Below are 19153 nucleotides of genomic sequence, written 5' to 3' on the forward strand. Positions count from 1 at the left end.
TATCTTATTATAAAACATGTCACGTGTGGAGCATAGTATAGTAATTATCAAGCTGGATAATACATGTTTCGTCATCGTTGATACCAAAAAAATTATCCGCGTACCGAATTTTGTAGTTTTATGTGTATTATAAAAATGATAGTTGAATTTATTATATTATTCGAAGAGAGTAGTTCATGAGTTAGCAGTGAGTGTTGTTGACTAATGGAGTTATTTCAAACCTGTCAATTCAAAATTAAAGATGGCTAGTAAAAATAGTTCTTGGTAGCTTTAGGCGAATATCCGCGTCAACAAAAAATATATCGTAAACGATTTATCTTAATGGTTGTTTTTTGAAGAAAGGCCTGTTAAGTAAGCCGTAAAAGAGTTGAGGTATGAAATACCGGGCAGATAATGTGAATGACTTTAATCACAAATAGTAAATAATTTCAATTCAGTTATGAGAAGAAAAATAAAGATTGAAACCTACACAAAAATAAACAACTCTAGTACGTTCAGTGACTTAGTTTGTTTAGAATTTCGCGTATGAACCTATTCTTGGTGTACGGCGGAATCTTTAAGCAAATGCTTTCTGAGGAAATTTTCCAAAGTCCGTGAATCTATAGAAGAGTTGTTTAAGAAGCCACAGGAACACATATATTCGATACTTTTCTTGTACTGTACTCGGGATATCACGACAATGAATCAAGGAACTTCCTGTAATACTGTGTGGACCGCAAAATGTCCTTATGATATGATGAGGCAAGAGATGCCAATATAAAAGGACGTCATGACGAATTTCAGGCTCTTTTACTGTGATTGACTAAAATGATTCAAATTGGCATGAATTTCTATTGAGTATAATAGAAAATTTGAGCTTGAAGCAAACAATGTGCGTTTTCGTCTCAATGGACGAAAGGAACGTGAAATTTCCGTCGTTGTAAAACTTTAACTAACACCATAGTCACCAGTTAATTACTATTTTAACATTTATGAAGAGATTACTAAGTGTAGAATTTTTATTAAAAAAACATTTTCAATACAAATAGTTTTACAAAAAAATATTATTTTCTTGACAGTGAAAGCAGTTATAACAATAGAAAACAAGTATACTCGATCAAGATTAACGGAAACTTGAAAATCTCTGCAGAAAGTTTTGAAAAACATTTTTGTTTTTTGCTTGTAATTGAGAACAAAACTACATAATGGTTATTTGTGCTATGCCCATTACGGATAAAGAAATGTGTTGTGAGACCGATGACATATCGCTCTGCCGCTTTTTAAAACGCTTTTTAAATAAGTGGTGTAATTAAACACAACTGACTTCAATAAGGAAATATGATTAGCATATTAAAATTATTAAATATTTTTTTCCAAAATAAACAGATTAATATCATTATATCTAAATTAACAGATTTTATGTATACATCATAATCATCAACTGAAGAAAACATTAAAGATTAGCCAACTTATTCTTGTTGTCATAAGATGTTATTTACACAATTTTAACATATTTATTTACTATAAATACATTCTTATTAATATCACTGTTACATTTTTAGGTTTCATTATTATGTCACATTTCGTGATATGGATCGGTTTATGCAGCATATGGTCTTATATTTTATTTTCGGATATGTGAGTGAAATTACTCAAGACTATCTGCGCTAGCTGTCCTTTATTCGAACTGATAGACTAAAGTAAGCCAACTAATTACCGACACTCACTGCGAATCTTTTAACCATCCTGACCGAATTATTTCACTTGATCCTCACCCTTATAATGCAATCACCCCCCGCTAATACAGCGATATGTCTACGGATTTACAACCCTAACATCCGGGGTTCGATTCCCCTTGGTGAGCTCAGCAGATAGCCCGATATGGCTTTGTTATAAGAAAACATACACACAACCCAATCACGACTCATATGTTTTACAATAATAAAATAAAAGGACATGAATATTGGAGTTGCAGATTCATATTGTAGCACATAAACTAGTGGGCCAGACTCGGACCTTATTAGACTTAAGACATAAAGTAGTTTCGTAGGCAGTGGTTGACCACATAGTAATATATCTATTTCATTTACTATGAAAAGGGACATTTAAACAGCTGGTTTTTAAGTTTGCTGTAAAATTCATATTTTTTTAATTATGATTTAAATTAGAAAATAAAACATTAACGTAGATGTATTAATAAAAAAATCATCAAACTAATTTCGTTAATTGAAATCCTACAAAGCACCTTTAGATAACATTATCTACTTCGATTTAACCGAAACAGTAAGAACAGGAACAGAACGAAACCGCATCACTCAGCTAACTATGGTATAGGTTTGTCTTACTTGGTAAAACTACTCTAATAACATAATTGTTGCTTGGCAAAACTAAAATTTAGAAACAAAATCGGTGGAATAAATGTTTTTTATTTTAACAAAAAGAAAAACTATGCAGCATGTAAAACTAACTTTTACAGTCCTTTAATGTGAAACTAACATATAATCACTAGAAGAAAACAAAGACATTAATCCAATTTAAACATGTTTTGGTTGAAACAGTAGAAAATATTGTCTACCTTTCAAATTATTATCGTTTTTGTTATATCTCGATCTATTTCTTTACCCTTTGGTAGTGATAATGTCCGTTGTTTTACACAGAATATGACAAATATTATTTATGACCTTTAATCGATTTTAATTAACACAACGCTATATTTTGATTTTACCATTTGCTAAACACTTAACTTATACAAATAAAATCTCTAAATCAGATTAATTCCAATTAATTGTTAGTTGTGTTAGTTGTGTTAGTTGTGTTAGTGCTAGCCTGAGAAACATATATATACACATAGGAGTTACATTTGTAGTTTTAAGAAAGCGCTTTTTTATATCCAGAAATATTATGCAGTATGTACGGTTGAGTGACTTATTAATATACACATTATAAGGTACAACATGTTTGTGTAATATCAGAACATTCGCCTGAAAATAAAGCATTGTTTTTTTAAACAATAACTATTGTTGTAAAATCAAAAGAAAACGAATGACTTGGTATTAATTAAATACATTGTTTGATTTAAGATACGTAAACAACGCGTAAAATGTTTTATTATTTTCTTGTGTTGTTTTTTCACGTTAACCTATGATCAAGCGTTTGATTTTGGAAACTAGAGAACATAAGATGAAAATTATACTAGAATATTATACTTTATTTAGCCTATCAATCATAATTATTTTATTATTAAGTCTGGGACTCGATTTCCCGCAGTGAACAGAGAACATATAACCCACTGTGTAGTTTTACGCTAAAAACAAAGCCATTAGAAAATAATAAGTGCTTATATTTCTTCATGCTATAATGAAAGCATAAAATTTATATAAAACACATGAAACTCAATGGTAGGTGTTTTCATAATGTAAGTTTGAATTCTGAACCAAAAATAGATTAATAAGTATAAGAATAGGTAATTTCTTGTAACATAATATCAGAGTAAAATTTTCTTTAAAAAACTTTAAATTAAACTTTTTAACAAATGTAATAAGTTCTAAATCTGCGAGGCACATTTATTTGGTGTGAAAAGGGTCATCAATGTGTTAATATCCCAATATTTTTTTAAATTTGTTTGCTTTTACGTTTACATCAAAATAGCTTAGCGAATCTATAGTTATATAATTTTAAATACTAAGTGTTGTTGGTTTCTACGTGTGTTCTGTTCCGATGTTTAAAACATAAAATATCAAATATTTTTAGATAAAGCGTAAAACAAACGTGTTACAACATATAAACAGATTTTTTTGTATATTATTCAGCGCAAAGCACAGAATGGACCATCAGAGCAGTGCTCACCTCAGGGCTGAAGCCTCGAATTTTAGAGATATAAGTCTTCACTGTTACTATTGGGACAATATACGTGTATATAATTATATACTAAAATATAATTATATATATATAATTACGAAAATTATTAGAAAAATTAATTACTTGGCTCATTTATTCACCATAGCTTTCTATACTGGAGAAGTTTCCTAGGGATAAACACAGATCATTTATTTTAAGATTTATGTTACTATTTTTATTATCGTTTATTTGTTTTAGCTCAATGCTACAGAATGAGCTTTCTTCCTACGATCATCCTATTCTCATACTTTGTTTCCCTTTATATGTTCCTCAACGATTTTTACGTTGTACTCGTATTTAACAGAAATTGACTCGTACATTATGTAAATATAATAAATTACCGTTTATTACTGTTAATCAATTGCAAATACATTTAGGAATAAGTTGTTATTTTTTCTCTCAGCTTATTATTTTTTTCCTTATCACCACTAGTTTATTCATTCTGTCTTTCTCACCTATTTCTTTTCTAAGCACTCCTCAGTCATTAAAAATAGATTACATTTTTGTGTGTGTCTTAACTCAGAAGATTCAAGGTCTAATAATAAAAATACCATTATTGGAATTTTTTTAATATATCTTCTAAAATTAATTAATACTTTTAGATCCATTAATTTCTCTAGTGATATATTTTATCTCTCTATCTTGAAGTTTGAAAAAAGATAAAGTAATTACAGTTCTTTTTATTGTTAATTGGAGCTAAATAATATGACTGAAATTGAAAGATTATTATTATTATTGATACATTTCTCTTTCTTCCTCTGATAAAAACTCAATTATTTTATCTTGTTTCTTTTCAGTCATGTAATCATCAAACTCAACTCTGTTTTTCTTCATTGAACGTAAGCTATCACTATTTATCATATTTTATAAGTTATTATAGAATGATCTTTCTTAAGTATTTTATTTAATTATACAAACTTATCCTTCTTATTTTAAGTTCCAATATATTCTAGGTCATCTAGATCTCTATTATTACATTTTTTTTCTTAACGCCTCGCAAAGCTAAATGAGGGCTATCTGTGCTAGCCACCCCTAATTTAATTGTGTAAGACTAGAGAGAAAACAGCTAGTCATCATCACCTACCGTCAACTCCTGGGCTACTCTTTTACCAATGAATAGTGGGGTTAGCCGTCACATTATATCACTCCACGGCTGAAAGGACAGTTAACAGATTACGAGTCGAACGCCCTAACCACCTAGTGTTGCAACATGTTATTAAATACGTTAAAGTTACTTTTAATTTTTTTTCTTACTTGGGTTCGTCTCAATATTTCGCAAGCATATATTATCATACTTTAATTGATCATAAACGAGATTTAACAACAAATTTATTTTTTATAACCTGAAGAACCAACAATTAATAATATAAGAGGTCGGTAATTTTAATTAAAATATTCAGACTATTTCTGCTTTATTTAATATTTAATCTATAAAATTGCATATAAGTTAAACACCTTTAAATGTAAGTTCAATTCTAAGTTAAACATGAACGAATGATTAGTTAAGACAAAAATTATATAAATTCATGAGAATTAATATCAAAAGTAAAGAAATATATAAGAATGGAGCAAAAATTTAGGTTAATTAAGTTACGCAGAATAAGACTTTCATAAACCAGTAAGTAGCTCAAAAAATGAAATTTTAATCTAAAAGAAGTACAAGAAATGAGAAGACAAATACGATGATATTCATATAATTAAAATAGTACAATTCGAAACACATCTCGAATAAACAACTATTACAAAACCAAAAACAAATAAACTTGAAAGATTAAAAATGTCTCTTTTGGAGCAATAAGAATTTATATTACCATCCAAATTAATTAATAAATTTGATTTAAATGAAGTAGTAATTGTTAGGAAGTGTACATACATCTTTGTTTAAGGAAAATCTAAATAAATACTGAAGTTAAAAGAAAAAGTAAATATCCCAAAAGAAAGTTTGTTTGTTTGTTTGTAGTTTAAGTAGAAAGCTACACATTATCCTATCTGTGCTCTGCCGATCACGTTGGCTGATTTTGATCAAATTTAATGATTTGACATACATCGCATGATAAAATTGTTAATGTCTCTCTCATAACAAGACTATAACTTTATACAGACACTTTATCTTTTTTTTTCAGACCTCCTAGATAAACAGCCGTAGGATGATCGTATAATTCGATTAGCATCGGTAGTATTAAATAAAAACTGGAAAGCTCTGTGGGTACTGCTAAAAATCATTCTCCTTCACGATTTGTTTGTTTGTTTTTAAATTTCCCGCAAAGCTACACGAGGGCTATCTGCGCTAGCCGTCCCTAATTTAGCAATGTAAGGCTAGAGGTAAGGGAGTTAGTCATCACCACCCACTGCCAACGTTTGGGTTACTCTTTCACAAACGAATGGTTGGATTGACAGTAACATTATAACGCCTCCGCGGCTGAATGAGCGAGCATATTTGGTGTGACGGGTATTTGAACCCGCGACCCTCAGATTACGAGTTGAGTGCTTTAACCACCTGGCCATGCCGAGCCTAGACTCGAAAGAGAGAAAAATACATTGCAGAAATTTGAAAATTTAAAAAGAGGAAATAAGTCATACCAAATTATATATTGAAATATTAAACTTTTTAAGATGTACAAAGATAAAAAAATAATAAATAATTAATAAGTAAATTAGAGAAACGAGCTAAGTTAATAGCAGGAAAAGGTGAAAAGTTATATAATAAAATAAAGTCAAACTACATTACAAGAAATTTATAGTATACAGTAAATAAGAGGAAAAGAGACGAAAAGGAAATATTGAAAATAGCATAGAAAAACAAGGATCCGTTTCACTTCAAACAGATTAATCTAAAAAGCTTAATTAACAAATGTTTTAACAAAAGCACCAAGAAAGGTTAATTAGCGTTTCGCCTTTCTTGCATTCATTGATCTTCAATTGGTTAAAACTATCACACATACATTGAGTATCACACATACTCTAACGGTAATCAAACTTTGTATTTTAGCAAAGTAAATTCCTAAACCTACAGTTAATCCACCAGAGAACACGTTACTAATTCTTATATTAATAAACATTTCTTAAGTATTCTGATGTGGTTGTGTCACCTCGTAATGGAGGCTGTATAAAATAACTGGAAAATACAGGCAGCTTAGAGAAACAAATTGGAATATCTTAAAAGTATTTTTATCGCATGATTTGTACAGTTTTACGGACCAGCAAAAATCAACTATAATCTTGAACTACTGAATGTTGAAATATCATAATAAAGTGGTGTAAAATGTTGTAATATTGTGAGTTTTCGTTTCGTTTTCAAAGAGTATAGTTTATACATAACAACTATTTAGTATAATAAAAGACTTTGCACAGTGTCAGTTGATAGGTTGTAAGGTATAGTTTCCATGTTATAGAGTTTTATACTGTTTATTTTTTGCACTATAGACACAAAAATTTAATGCCGGTTCTGGTAACGTCCAATTAAATAAGTTACATTATTTTAGTTTTGATCTATAACTATGTAAGTGATGTGCTTTAATCAGGAGTTAATAATAATTACTTGAGTTGTCTTCTCTTGTTGATGCTGTGATCACACAACTTGCTGTTGATCAAGAGGTTTATCTTGCTATTTATACATCACTTTTGTTTTGTGAGTAACCGAATACAAAGTTAATGCTGGCTCGGAGAGGCCACGTTAAACAGTCTTCCTTTATTACTGAGGTGATTGTTAGTTAATGTTTAAGTAGGTAGATTGCTTTTATCACGAGATATTCATAATTGTTTTGGAGCTTTCTGCTGTTGATGCTATGAACTCTCACCTTACATCTAAATCAAGAATATTAACTTGGGGCTTCTATATCTCTTCTGCTTTATGAATATACGAGTACATAAAGTTAATGTAAACTTCAGTGATACCAAATTAAACAAGATTTATTACTATATTCAGTTTTAGGTCTGAGTTTGATTTCCACAGAAATTAATAATGATTCAGTTAAAACCCTTCTACGATCGAGTATCATAAGGTAAATTAATTTAGTTAAAACCATCTTTCAAAGATTATTTTTAGCTGTCATATGGCTATCCAAATACATACGCTTCCAGGTCTTTATATACTATGTTGGTTTTAAGTAAAATGTTGAACATCTTTATTTTAGAACTTTACCGAAAAGGTACAATAGCAAATAAAAATAAAGCAGTTTGCGAAGACTTACATTTAAAGAGCTATCTTTAAATAGCTGCATTGAAGTGAACTGTCTAAATATTTCTACAACGATATCTTACTAGTGTATCATGTTTTATTGACAATATCTGACTAGTGTGAGTATCACGTTTTATTAACAATATCTGACTAGTGTGAGTATCACGTTTTATTGACAATATCTGACTGGTGAGAGTATCACGTTTTATTGACAATATCTGACTAGCGTGAGTATCACGTTTTATTGACAATATTTTACGAGTGTGAGTATCACGTTTTATTGACAGTATCTGACTCGTGTGAGTATCCCGTTTTATTGACAATATCTGACTAGTATCAGTATCACGTTTTATTGACAATATCTGACTACTGTGAGGATCACGTTTTATTGACAATATCTGACTAGTGTGAGTATCACGTTTTACTGACAATATTTGACGAGTGTGAGTATCACGTTTTATTAAGAATATCTGACTAGTATGAGTATCACGTTTTATTGACAATATCTGACTAGTGTGAGAATCACGTTTTATTGACCATATTTGACTATTGTGAGTATCACGTTTTATTGACAATATCTTACTAGTGTGAGTATCACGTTTTATTGACAATATCTGACTATTGTGAGTATCACGTTTTATTGAAAATATCTGACTAGTGTGAGTATCACGTTTTAATGACAATATCTGACTAGTATGAGTATCACGTTTTATTGACAATATTTTACGAGTGTGAGTATCACGTTTTATTGACAGTATCTGACTTGTGTGAGTATCACGTTTTATTGACAATATCTGACTAGTGTAAGTATCACGTTTTATAGACCATATTTGACTATTGTGAGTATCACGTTTTATTGACAATATCTGACTAGTATCAGTATGACGTTTTATTGACAATATCTGACTAGTGTGAGTATGACGTTTTATTGACAATATCTGACTAGTGTGAGTATCACATTTTATAGACAATATCTGACTAGTGTAAGTATCACGTTTTATAGACCATATTTGACTATTGTGAGTATCACGTTTTATTGACAATATCTGACTAGTATCAGTATCACGTTTTATTGACAATATTTGACTAGTGTGAGTATCACGTTTTATTGACACTATCTGACTAGTGTGAGTATCCCGTTTTATTGACTTTTTCTGACTAGTGTGAGTATCACGTTTTATTAGCAATATCTTACTAGTATGAGTATAATTTTTTATTAACAATATCTGACTTGTGTGAGTATCACGTTTTATTGACAATACATTACTAGTATGAGTATCCTTTTTGCTGACTGTATCTGACTAATGTGGGTATCACGTTTTATTGACAATATCTGACTGGTGTGAGTATCATGTTTTACTGACAATATCTGACTAGTGTGAGTATCATGTTTTATTGACAATATCTGACTATTGTGAGTATAACATTTTATTAACAATAAAAAATTTACAAACAGTTGTATATTAAACACCATTGATAAAGGTAATCGAAGAAAATATTACCAAGAACACTTCTGAGTTAAAATAAATTAAAACTACAGATTTCATGGTTTATTTAAATAGGTGTTGCAATTTATCTTGATGTAACATAGCTATGTCGCCTTAAAATGGGTTTTTCAAACAATCAGTGTATGCCCAAATGTCTCTAATGAATATTTATGATTTTAGAAAAGAAATATGCATTTAGTTTGCACAGACCGTTTTCATTTATAGTTCATGAGTTATGAACGAACGAAGGCTAATTATAATTTTTGGCAAGATCTTGATTTCTAGAAATGAAAATAAGTAAATGCAACGTATAACTCTTTGTCTTCGCTGTGTTATTAACACATTTTCAATCACATCCGTGAATTCGCTTGTAACTAGGTTTTTATAATTATATTGCATTGTTGATTTAATGGCTCATTCAGGCTATTAAAATGACTGATTAAGCTAGCCAAGCTCCTTCACTTAGCAGTGCAACAAACAACATTCATTTAGTTTCACTGGTTTATCATTGGCAACTACTTTAGTCTAATCTTCAACCACTAGCCTTTACTCGCATATTACTTGAATATTTATTTTAGTGCTTACCTCCTCTATATTGTTAACTTTTTATGTCTTTTAGTGCAAGAAAAGGCTTATCCGAAATGATTTTTGTGGATTTGTATAATCTGTCAATTTTCATATCTGATGGACAGAAATAATATTAATCACAAACATTTGATTGGTTTGCATGTTAGCTCAGAAATGAAAGTAAGAATTGAAAAACTTGTGAGAGTTAATAAAAGAACAAATGATTTATTCACATTTCTTTGCAGATTAAACGCTTTTCTTAAAAATACAGCAAGAGGCAAAAAGAATAACTTGAATGTCTTAGCAAACATTATCATCTAGCTCTTCTTTACACGAACTGTCATCTTTCTACTCTTGCTGACTGACTGTCATATTGAAAAGTTGAAAGGAAACAGTGCAACTGAAGCCATACGTCAGCCAGACACATTTTGTAAGTTTGAAGCCCCTAGAACAACCTTAAGTCAGTAAATCCAGTACATCCTCAGATTCTGTTGTCCTTCCGTCCAATCTATTGCCAATTGCATTTCCTCATCCGATTTTTACAAATTCCTTTTCCAACAGGTCTTAACTCAGTAACTCTTATTCAGAAGCTTCCTACATATCGCAGCCTGGAAAATGGCCTGTTGAATATGTTTCTTTAAACGATTTCTAGACGAAGACAGTTAGTGGCTGTAAGTCTTACCTGTCTTTACAGATCATAGATGATATATCTAATAGTTTACTCTCACTTTAGTAGATTTGAGTACATATAGATGGCAGATCAGCTTTTCCAATTTGTCCATCACCTCCTCAAACAGATCCTATTTTCTTCAACTGCGAGAAAGCTTCTAGTACCTCTCTGTTGGCCCTCAGGATTTTAAAAGCACTTAATTTCTCTTTGCCTATAAATGTGCTGACTGTGTCACATTCTGTAAAGACATGCATACCTACGAGGACCTAACAAACATTTGTGCCAACAGCTACTGCTTTATTCTCAATATCAAGTACTCTTATACTTACTTTACTGCCACAGTTCCGATACAATGGGACTATAATGTAATCATAGAATATCAAGCACATGATGAACCCAATAGTCTCTTTTGAATATAACATTATTAATAGATAACTTTCTTGAGCATCATGTATTACACTTAGCAACAAGCCACCATCTGATGCTTTCTCTTGTGTACTGTTAAGATCAGGTACCTCCTGACTACCTTCAGATGTAATTTTTGTAGCATTCAAACTCAGAGGTAACAAAGAATATGTGTCACCGCTGGTACAGTGGTAAGTCTACATATTTACAATTCTGAAATTAGGGGTTCGATTCCTCTCGGTGGACTCAGCAGATAGCCTGAGGTAGCTTTGCTATAAGAAAAAACACATACACAAAGAATATCTTATCCTCACATATCTCACTGTAGTCTGCACTCATTCACTAAAATTGAAATGAGGTTTGTTTTCTTTGCGATTAGACTTAGAAATGTTATTCGCTGCCAAAACATTTTTCAAGCTGAGATGTGTTTGGAGTCCAAAACGTATGAGTAACGTACAAGATGAATAGAAAATATCTCGCATATAATATATTTAAAAAACAAAATCTAATTGTTTTATGGGCAAAAAATAATAAGATTAAGATAACTGTTGCAAAATCACAGATAAAATAGATACTATCAAATATGTTAGATTTTAGTCCTTTTTAGGACACACATAAAAGGATATACACAGCAATCACATTGCACGCTCTAGTACAGCTGCTATAGAACTAAATATATTTAGTCCCTAGGTAATAGCCTTTTAGACCTTTGCGAGAATACTTTGTTCATTACCGACAGTAATATGTCCTATCCCTACGGAGCCTATATATATGTGTGTGTGTGTGTAAAGTAGTTAGAAATAAACTGGTGAAAGAGATAAGATGTTTTATCAAAGATTCCAAAATTGGAGATTTGTGATAAAACTGCTGCTGGAAATGTTTTAAGACTATATATACAGAGGTATGTTGCATTTAGCTTAACGTAGGAAATCAAAGATGTCACCAGAGTGCACTTCACTTGAGAAATAGGTTTAATAAATTTATAAGCCTAACACCAAATGCAAGATAGTAACGGGTTTGCGCTTGAAGTTCTATAAGAAAAAACAAACATTGTCTAGCTTTAACCATGGTCTCCAACCAATTATTTGAAGTATTCATTATCAAGCTATGTTGAGGTGATAAAGACACTCACCAGTGCTTCAAAAGGAGTTATATTGCCTAAAAATGTTCTCACAAACAACGTGGCATAAATATTTAGTGCTGAAATTGTCTTAACGAAAAACCTGAAAATATAAGACAGAAATGACGAATTATTCATATAAATAACTTGTCTAAATGATTTGAATAAATGACAGACAGTATATCCTTGCCTTGTCTTACTTAAAATGTATATTATGTACAAATGATTTTGTGACTTTTTTACTTTTATGGAAAACAGTTTGATTTGTTTGGAATTTTGCGCAAAATTACACGAGAGCTATTTGTGCTAGCCGTCCCCAATTTAGCAGTGCAAGACTAGAGGGAAGGCAGCTAATCATCATCACCCACCGCCAACTCTTGGGCTACACTTTTACCAACGAATAGTGGGATTGACCGTCACATTATAACCCCCCACGGCTGAAAGAGCAAGCATGTTTTGTATAACAGGGATTCGAATCCGCGACCTTCAGATTACGAGTCGAGTGACTTAACCACCTGGCCTTTACGAAAAGGATATACTCCCTTTAAATAGTTTCAAATGCTTTGTTTTTATTATAATTTTAATATTGATTTGTATTTTTTATTTCTGTCTGCCTGTGAATATAGTATGCTTGAATATAACTGCCAAATATCATTGTGTTACGTCTGTCTTTTTAAAACAAAGTAGACAAAATCTGTAGCTGAGGGTAAAATAACTCATTCAATATATTATAATCTCACAGGATGAGAAACAAAAGCTCATATATAACCAAATATATTACTTATTTCTCCATCATTACTGTTAAATATTTAAATTTTACTAATAATATTTCCTAACTGAAGTTTAAAGCTAGGAAAGTGGGACAAACAAATGTCGACAAGCACTGTTGCGCTTGTCAATGGTACCTACAACATGTGCACAATATGTATGTCTCAACAGTTTTCAACGACTTTCATCGAATACTACTGCAAACTGTTCATTTTGAAGATAAACAATATATCTTAAGAAAGAAAGGATCTGCGCAAGCTAGTTAAGCGTAAACAAATTTCGAATAATGAGTTTTGCACATTGATGTATATTGCATTAATAATGATGGCCAGGTGGTTAAAGCACACGTCTCGTAATCCGAGGGTCGCGGGTTGGAATCCCCGTTCCACCAAACATTCTCGCCCTTTCAATCGTGGTGGCATTATAATGTTACGGTCAATCCCACTATTCGTTATTAAAAAAGTAGCCCAAGAGTTGGCGGTGAGTGGTGATGACTAGCTGTCTTCTCTCAAGTCTTACACTAAATTAGGGACGGCTAGCATAGATAGCCCACGAGTAGCTTTGCGCAAAATTAAAAACAAACAAACAGGTAATGAAATGGATTCTACTTTTAGCTAAATAAGCAAGAAGCAAACCGTATTTTTTTTTGTAATTTAGCTATGTTATTAATTCTTTCGGCAAAATATCCCAGGATGTTTTAAATTTTTGTATAGGTTTAATTTAGAATAAAAACATGGATATCAGTGAAGTTTTTATTTTGCAGACATTTCAACAATGCATGTGTTTCCCATATCGAACTGGTCATTTTAATATTTTTTTCGTCACACTGAAAATACTCATACGATAACAGTTACGAATATTTTACGATATTTTTACTTATATAGATTAACAGTAGTGTACAATGGTAATAATAATATCAGCATCGGTGTATAACCATGAAACATAGAATAGATGTTATGGGAAACCAATACTCGGATGATATTGTGTGGGTTTTTAATCAGTAATCATGCCTTATCTGGAGTTACACGTGTTTGGACACAAGGAACGTAACTGTTTTTTTTTTATTTTTGATTATGTCATGATAATTGATTTTATGATTACATTTTATGATATACAAGGTCTGATATTAATGTATGTAATCCATATAATACTTGTTCTTGTGGTGTGGAACAGGTTGAAGGGGAAATATTTTAAAGTTCTTTTGAATCAGATGAATTTACTAGTATTTTTAACATGAGCATTCAATATTATTCACCGAAGTAACTTTTGAACATGTATTAAAATTATATATTCGTAAAAAAGTAAGTTACGTATCTCATTCATAAAAAAATAATGAGAACATCATGTAACATCAGTAATAATAAACGTCTCTTTATGTTCCTTTTGCCATATTAATATAAATAATTTGAAAATTATGTCAACGATAACTACAAATTTATTTGCATAATAATAATTTACTCTATCTGGTGGCGCTAAAAATTTACAAAAGATTAAAACCACTGCTTTATAAAACTCGTAAAAATCAAAATACCTCTTCTCAATTTCTGTTTTTCGACGTACAAATACAAATCTCATTAACAATTCATTCGTTGAAAGAAGATACAAATAAATTGTACATCAGTTGTTGTTGTTTTGAATTAATCACAAAGCTACACAATGGGCACTCTATGCTCTGCCCACCACAGGTATCAAAACCCGGTTTTTAGTGTTGTAAATCTGCAGACATACCGCTGAGTCACTGAGAGGGCAACCGTTGTTATTTCTCATAATTGTGACTCATTTTGCTTACACTGTTGCAAAGCAGAGTTGATAATATTCCCTTCAACCTGTAATTACTTACAACCCTAGAAAAGTCACTGTAAGAAAATACAGATAAAATATTTTCCCTTTTTTAAGGCGAGTGGTAACAATAAAACTTGCAAATGATGTACTAAAATTATTTTCAGGTTTACAGGTGGAACAGCGGTAAGTCTTCAAATTTACAATTCCAAAATCAAGGGTTCAATTTCCCTTTCTAGACACAGCAGATAACCAGAAGTGGCTTTGCTATAAGAAAAAAACACACACACACAAACTTTCGAAAAACTTGTTTGGTTTAAATATCGTGCTTGTCACATCTAAGGAAAACTTTAAGTCCTAAACTTTGTCGTGCATTTTTTGTTAAATATCTTATTTTAGAGATACAGCAAGCGTGTGCTTTTGGCATTAATTTTGATTGTTGTTATTGTCTCTTCCTTTATCATTACTGAGTTCTACCATTTCAAAGTTTTGTTTATTTCTTACTTTCCAGTTTGCCAACACAGTGGCACAGAGGTATGTCTATAGAGTTATACCGCTAGAAACCGGGTTTCTACAGATATCCCTTTGTGTAGCTTTGTGCTTAATAGCAAACAACAACCTTCTAGTTTTATTATTTTTTTGCGAATGAACAGAAGAAAGTAAATGAATTGGTTAAATATGAAGGTTAATTCTTATATTATTAATATTGTAGAATGTATGTTGAAATTATGTTTTTTAGAACGATATTTTATGAATATAAATAAAAATCTAGTGAACGTCACTCCTTTTTCAGTTTAATCTACAATAACACTATAATAATCTGATGATTATTTGTTAAATATGTTATCAAAAGAAAACGCCAAATTCTTGCGCGAATGAGCAACAACCTAAAATTTTAGAATGTTTTTTTTTTATCCATTGATTTCTCTATGGGTGTTAAAGTTGCGATTGCTGGAACAATGATTTAATTCCTCTGTTTATCGACATTTATCTTATTTCAACAACTATTGTAAATGTAGAGAGGATTAACAAGTGTTGTATGAGTACTGAAGAAAATTGTTGTAATGAAGAACATTATAATTATAAAATAATAAATGATAAGAGTGTCAAACCAAGTAGTACTCGCTGAATGTGCTGTTGCTGTTATTTTACATAATACATATCTCAAAAAAACTGTCAATGTTATTATAACTAATGGAATAAACACATACCTAATCCAAAGCTCTTACAAGGTAACTAATTTCTTGAAAATTAGTCTGAGAGCCGCGGGTTCAAATCACCGTCACACTAAACATGCACGCCCTTTCAGCCGTGGGGGCGTTATAATGTGACGGTCAATCCCACTATTCATTGGTAAAAGAGTAGTCCAAGAGTTGGCGGTAGGTGGTGGTAACTAGCTGCCTTCTCTCTAGTCTTACACTGCTAAATTAGGAACGGCTAATGCAGATTGTTTTTGTTTGTTTTGTAATTTCGCACAAAGCTACTCGAGGGCTATCTGTGCTAGCCGTCCCTAATTTAGCAGTGTAAGACTAGAGGGAAGGCAGCTAGTCATCACCACCCACCGCCAACTCTTGGCTCTTACCAACGAATAGTGGGATTGACCGTCACTATACCCCACGGCTGCTTAGCGCGACGCGGGCGCGAACCCGCGACCCTCGGATTACGAGTCGCACGCCTTACGCGCTAGGCCATGCCGGGCCCTAGTGCAGATAGCCCTCGTGCAGCTTCGCGCGAAACTCAAAAGAAACCAATCGATATTTTTATTTCCTTTCCACTAGTTCTGTGTTTGACTTTCAGGTGTTGTTTGATGTTGTAAGCCATACCTAAATGCACCAAACATATATCTTAAACATGGTCTAATTATATCAAGTATTTAAGTTCATGGCTCTGTCTACAAGTAAGTCGATCATTTACCTACACAATGTCCATGAAGAACACAAACATACGAGCTGCTTTACGTGACATAAGAAACTAGATATAACGAGCAGTCTGTAGGTACCCTAAATATCCGGCATCGCGGGCCAGACTTAGCGTATAATGAATATATCCACACACGTTATGTTGCAAGCGTTTCAAAGATAAAGCTCATTAAACATATGATTTCACGTCCTAACCAAACGTGTATCAGATATAACTTGATGAATTCATTGTGTTTTTTTTTTTTTTTAATTTACATTTTAATGTGCCTGGCTGTATATATTTTATACCTACAGAGCTCAATATAATATGAACAGTGAAAATTAATTCCTGAAAACAAATAATAATAAAAAACGCTTGTTGATGTTCCACAATACATAAATATTGTTGTCTTTAGAAAACACATTCTATGGTAAGAACAAGATATGAGTTAATGATCTTTTATAAATATATTATTAAGACTTTTCTTTTTTTCGCGGAGAAAAGTCAGTGTTTGGTTTTTGCTAACAGCTCAGTAGAATACGTTACTTCATAAAGAACATCCAAAGTTATTACTTTCAACAACCACACCAACTTTTTTAAAAAAATAGAAAAATTATAGAAGGATAACTCATAAGAAACTTCACCACTGATCTAAGATGTCGTACTTTACATATGGTGTGAAAGTGTGTTTTTTTTATATCAGTGAAAAACGACACAGCATGTGCATCAAAATTCGGCGAACATTTTCAACATCAGGCATTGCTAGCTACACTTACTGTATGTTAGACGACTTGCAAAGTGTTTGAATTATTACACATTTCTTCACACAAAGAAATGTTTTGTTGCTGTGAAGGCAGTTTTGTGGAGAAGAAGCGATATAGCGATTAACAATCCGCCTTCTACCGTAAGGAATCCTTCTCTCAACTCCTTCCAATATCAATGCCATTATGTGAAAACAGGTCAGAAACGGATATGAGAAGTGTTCTGCCGATATTGGTCTTTCGAATCGTCCCTCTTGTCGTTACTGTAAATCATGGGCATGGGCGACAATGCTCATGAAATATGGATGGCCAGAGAAGGGTTATCTCTCGAATGTTCTTGGCAAGTTTCAGATTCTTGTCGTGTTCCAATGATGAGAATTATAATAAGGTGTAAAGCTTTCACAAAGGCTATTGTATAATATTTGCGATACCGAAGAAAACGGGATTTGTGTTTATTGACGAGGAGAGCTATAGCGAAACTTTTTACCATTTCACAGAATTTAGTGAACGAAAGCTTTTTATCTGCTAAGGCTTCATTTTACATCATGTTCGATAAACGCAAAATAGCATACGGGAATTTAAATACAGGGTTGCGGTATTGTGAATTCATTCTGTTTCCCATTTTTAGTTAATATGAATTATTAATATTTTCGCAGAAACAGGAGTTAATTAATGAAAACAAATCGAATCAAACCATGTTTTGAATGTGTTAGTGACAGCAACAACTACAACAAGAGAAAAGGAGAAGAAGGGAGAAGCAATAGTGTAATGATGCTGAGTGCTGAGTACAAAAATTATACATTAGAGCAATGACTATTGGTATATATGTCTGCTGACTTACAACGCTAAAATCCGGGTTTCAATACCCGTGGTGAGCAGAGCACAGATAGTCCATTGTTTAGCTTTGTGCTTAATTCAAAACAACAATTATGATGTATCCTTTTGGCATGCAAAAAAACACATACGAATAAAAAAATAGCTCTGGTAATTATTGAGTTAACAGTTCACCAAACTGATACTTTCCGAAATTTTTAAAACTGCTTTCTAATATTTTGTGTGGAAAAATACGAATGGTGTGAAATTTCACATATCACGTTTAACACGCACAAGGAGAATAAATGGATGGGAAAGGAAACGTGAAGGATGATTACCTCAGTTGTAGTAAAAAAAAACACTTCAATTCTTATCATAAACAAAGAAAATTCAATGTAACAAAATGTTAACTCTCTTTAATTAATAGAACCATAAACTTATGTGTGAAGTTATTTTGAAATGTTTATATCTAATCATTTTGTGATCTGTAATTACGCATCGCGTTTTCCTCAACATACGAGGTGAAAATTATAATTTCTGATGGGTTTTTTTCTCTTTTTCTAGAACATTTTGGAATCTGTTATTTATTTTACGACAAAAGTTCTAAAATAACCTCATCGTGAAAAAAAAAATCATTTGTTTGTTAACATATCAGAATACTGTATACTTTTTGTTATGTCTTCAATAAAAACGCCAGTGTTTCAGTTCCGTTGGAATATGTTTATTTTATTTTCCAGTGGATGAAAATATATGAACTTTCATTAAACTTTTTATCATAAAACTAAATAGATGTTTCATTGTAAAACGACCTGTTGCCATCTCAGTTTAACA

General features: G+C 31.7%; 1 long non-coding RNA gene across 2 annotated transcripts in view; it reads left to right on the plus strand.

Moving 5' to 3' along the window:
* LOC143230876 (uncharacterized) overlaps positions 1-19153 on the plus strand; it is a 28132-nt gene that overhangs the window by 1966 nt on the left and 7013 nt on the right. For both annotated transcript variants that reach the window (XR_013016657.1, XR_013016656.1), the window contains exon 2: positions 4674-4715. This is a non-coding gene — a long non-coding RNA (uncharacterized LOC143230876). The remainder of the gene's footprint in view (positions 1-4673; positions 4716-19153) is intronic.

This window comes from Tachypleus tridentatus, chromosome 10 (genome assembly GCF_004210375.1).
Source record: "Tachypleus tridentatus isolate NWPU-2018 chromosome 10, ASM421037v1, whole genome shotgun sequence".
Classification (NCBI taxonomy): Eukaryota; Metazoa; Arthropoda; class Merostomata; order Xiphosura; family Limulidae; genus Tachypleus; species Tachypleus tridentatus.